Source organism: Giraffa tippelskirchi, chromosome 5 (assembly GCF_054371585.1).
Source record: "Giraffa tippelskirchi isolate mGirTip1 chromosome 5, T2T-mGirTip1v1.2.pri, whole genome shotgun sequence".
NCBI lineage: Eukaryota > Metazoa > Chordata > Mammalia > Artiodactyla > Giraffidae > Giraffa > Giraffa tippelskirchi.
The window spans coordinates 18,541,794-18,545,973 of record NC_137279.1 but is presented as its reverse complement, the minus strand read 5'-3'; the positions used below and the strand labels follow the sequence as shown (position 1 = coordinate 18,545,973).

General features: G+C 40.8%; 1 long non-coding RNA gene across 1 annotated transcript; it reads left to right on the top strand.

Moving 5' to 3' along the window:
- Positions 1 to 696: 696 nt before the first annotated feature.
- Positions 697 to 3,530, top strand: LOC145506665 (uncharacterized). The gene is made up of 5 exons (XR_014054143.1): positions 697 to 745; positions 1,433 to 1,567; positions 1,846 to 1,901; positions 2,831 to 2,925; positions 3,441 to 3,530. It is a non-coding gene; the product is annotated as an uncharacterized LOC145506665 (long non-coding RNA).
- The last annotated feature ends 650 nt before the right edge of the window (positions 3,531 to 4,180 follow it).

The following is a 4,180-nucleotide window of genomic DNA, read 5'->3' as shown; positions in this document are numbered from 1 at the left end:
GGGAAGAAAGAAAGATTTGCCTGCACTAAGGGGAACTTAGAGTCTGTTTGCAGAGATGGGATATAAAAGATAATTATCCCTTCCACAGAGGCTATGCCAAGTTGTCATTGTGTTAGATGACAGCGGAGGCTACACGAGTTCAGAGGAGGGAGACAGCATTGACCTGGAAAAGGAAGAAAGACTTCAGGCCAAGGATGGGGCTCCCAGGCACTTAGCCTTCAGGGCAGGCTGAGTGGGGGAGGGGAGTCAGGGCGCTGTCAGAAGGACTAAGCAAAAGGCAGAGGTGTGGGGGCAGGGATGTGATGAAGCATTCAAGAGACCATGAGTCATCTCCCAGGGTTTTCTTTACAGCTTCCACATAATAATGGCCACATAACAGGTTATTATTTTTCTTCTTTTTAAAAAAACCCTCAAAATTAAAGCGAGACCCAAATTCTCAATATAGAAAATAAGCCTGTGATGTCAGTGTCCAGTGACACCGTGGAGGTGAGAATTCCTGAGCCTTGAACCCTGTCAAAATTCTCACCCTTGTTTGCTGGAACCTCCATTTATTTAACGCTGTTGTGCAGGAGTCTATTCTTTGGAAAACTTGAAAGCAACCTGGCCAGACCTTCCCTCAATCACTAAGCTCAGCGTCAGCAATTGTTTTGGCTTTGTCATAATGGATCACAAAGTTCTCTGCTGTTTTAAAATACTTGGAAGCTATTTGGAGCCCGGAAATGTCTCTAGGAGGAAACTAATCCTGGTAACATTACCTACACAAATCACTATGTCTTAATGATATCACGTCAGCAGTTGTTGTGGGGGAAGTGAGGGAGCCTTCAGGTGCATTTCCTGAGGATTAGAGTACTGTTTCTGATGAGTACCATCCTGTGTTTCTGAATTTCCCAGGAGGTTTTAGTGGTGATGGGTTGTCATTTTGGGCTCCCCAGATGGAACTAAGGCACTTCCATCTCCAAGATATAAGCAGGAAGATTTTTTGCTTCTCTGGTATTTTCTATTGAAGATGTTTTATTGTTCCCATATTTTCTATTGAGGAACATTAGCTGCCTGTAACTCCAAATTTATGAGATGTTCTCCTTTATTTATCATTTTTAAAAAATTGTTTTTTGACCTACCTCCTTTCCCCCCACTGGTTACTATCCATTGCTAGGGCATTTAGAAAGAAGACGAATTTCTCACTTTATGACTTTAGCAAAGCAAACATTATTCGAGCGTGGAAGGAGCCAGTCAGGGAGACACTGTGTTCTCTTAGTCATAGACACACACTAGGAAAAATTCAACTAAGCCTCACTTGTGTGTATTAAAATAACCCTTTTCCCAGCTCAGAATCACATTTCAAAGGGTGCCTGGTACAAAGCGAAGCCAAGTATAACCTAGCCACACAATAGTGCCAAGGGTAATACATGGTTTTCCATCTTGTTTCAAACAGAAGGTTGCTCAGAGCTGTGAATATGCACAGAAGTAGCAGTGAGCCAAGCTGAGCAGCAGGAAGCTGAGTGACCTTGAACAAGTCGCCTCACTTGCCTGGACATCTTCATTTAGAAAAGGAGGGGGAAATGCCCTGGTACTTCAGCACATAATGACCAATGAGAAAATAAGTGCAAAACCACTTTGTAAACTGCAGGTTTTTTTCTGCAGCGCTAAAGGGAATTGGAGAGGTGGCTATTAGGGGAAAATGAGATGTGTGCAAAGCTTCTTTTTTTAAATTAATTTTAATATCTACCATTTTATGTGATTTAACTTTAGCAATTAGGGGTTCATTAATTATTACCCTAAGAAAATACTGTTACACAATTACTGTGTCTTCTAAATGAACCATTTCTCTTTTTTACTGTCATTTAGAATTTTCTCCATGGAAGAAAAGTATTTAGAAGACAAATTACCTGGAAGATAACAGGGTGAGATTTTTCGAAATATCTTCTGACCAGAGACAAAAGGCTTTTTCTGCTGTACTCAGTATACCGGCTGAACACAGTGATTTATTTGATCATACAATACATTTTTTCCCAAACAACGTAAGGAAAGAGAGGATGTTCCAGCAAGTCATACAGAGGGAGGTGTTGGGGGGAGGGCATAGGAGAAGGAGGAGGAAAAATATCAAGGAAAGCCCACCAGAAGTATCGAACCATACTGGGTGTCTTCAGAATTGAAACTGGATAAACAAGGGCTTCCCAGGTGATGCTAGTGGTAAAGAACCCACATGCTTATGCAGGAGACATAAAATATGCGGGTTCAATCCCAGGGTCAGAAAGATCCCCTGGATAAAGACTTGGAAACCCACTCCAATATTCTTCCCTGGAGAATCCCATGGACAGAGGAGCCTGGAGGGCTACAGCCCATAGAGTGGCAAAGTATTGAACACGACCAAAATGACTTAGCTCAAACAAGGCTACTCTCGCGTGAACGGACCACTTAGGCAAGTCCCCACCTGCCTCTGAAGGTGTCTCGGTTTTGACTGGCCCCACCTCCCTTACCCACCACCCTACTCTGCTCTGAAAGCTGATCAATAAGGATGCAGAGGAGCACTTTTCTACCAGGGCCACAGTCTGTCATTTGGGAGAGAGTGTCCTTCCAGGCAAAGCTATGTACCCATTTTCCTACTTTACTGCCTGAAGCACCGAAGGGCACTCAACCCCCAATGGCTCACTGTCCTGACTTGGAAGTTATCCTCCAAGAGCTTGACTTCTAACTCATTTTCATTTGAGGCAAAATCGTTAGGAGAATTGATCCTGTGTCGCTAGCAACTGTGACCCCAGCTTTAATAAATGAAATATCATTTCTTAGCTACTTTGCTATATGACTTAAAGTTGCCTTTGCCCATTTGCAGGAAATTCAGTGGAAACCAACCTTGACCACCCCCTACAATAGCTGTCAGAGCCTCCTGAGACCATGATGGGAAGCCATGTGCTGCACTCCTAACAGGTCTAGATGCAAAGCAATCCCAGAAATCCCCTCTTTTTTCACTGTATTGTGAAGGAAATCCCATGTAACAATGGAGAACTAGGAAGGTGATGTCTTACCCAAGCACCATTTTCTTTGCCTGTTGCCTTCTCTCTTCTACAGCTGCTGGAATCTTGTATCCACAAGTCTAAAGTCCTGATTCTTTTTCACCATTAGATGATTAATGACCACAGAGACTGATTTTTTTTAATTGTTAAAAAAGTAGAGAAAGATTTTATTTTAGTGGGATTTTGTCTAACAATGGTATATGAATGAGATGATGACATACACATTCCTATATCTTGCTGGTGTCAGTGGGTTCCTCTACTTCATGAGTAAGCCTCAGAGAGAGCTTGAGGAGAAAGGAGGGAGAGTTAACTGCTGATGTTCATTGAAATCCTGAAAGGTTGCTTCCTACAGATACACCCTGAGCACTGCCCACTGCCTCTTCTAAAATTAGTCTCTTAAACAAACTAATTAATTCCTCTGCTTCCCAGGTCAGCCAACCAAGACCACAGTGGAAGTAACAAGAAAATATCTCGGAGAATAAAGCTTTCGTGGTCAAATAAAACAAAAATATTAATTCACAGATGTATTTTTTTTGTCAGATAGTTGTCAATAGTCGTGAAGCATAGGTACCTCTGTCCCCTAGGAATTTGTAATCTATTTGGGAGGAAAAACACACAACAATTGTAATTTACATATGTTCACTGCCAAAAAAAAAAGGGAAAATGGGAAAAAGTATAAAAAAGAAAATTATTAACTTTTTCATAGGGTTTTTATAAGTATTTTTCTTCATTTTTATGTGCTTTTAAAAATAAAATGACTACCATACTACATATATATATAGTTCTGCTTTTTCCACTTAACTTTACATACTAGGAGAAGCAGAAAAAGAAGTCTTTAACCCCCGCTTCCAAATCTACAACATACATGGTAGATAAAGGATTCATATCACACAGACAAGGGCTCTTACAAATTGAGAGAGAAAAAAGTGGAACATCTCAAAGAGGTGCAGGAAGAACACATGACAAGAGAAGCCACCAGAAAAGAAACACACGTGGCCAATAAACATTTAAAGTATCCAAATTCACTAGAAATTCAAGAAGTGCAAAATAATGAATGAGATCTCATTTTCACCTATCAAGCTGGCAAACATTTTTATAATATTCATCTCTGTAATGGGAAATCTAGTACATGAATAAAAGCCTTAAAATATTCATGCTTTTCTCTACTG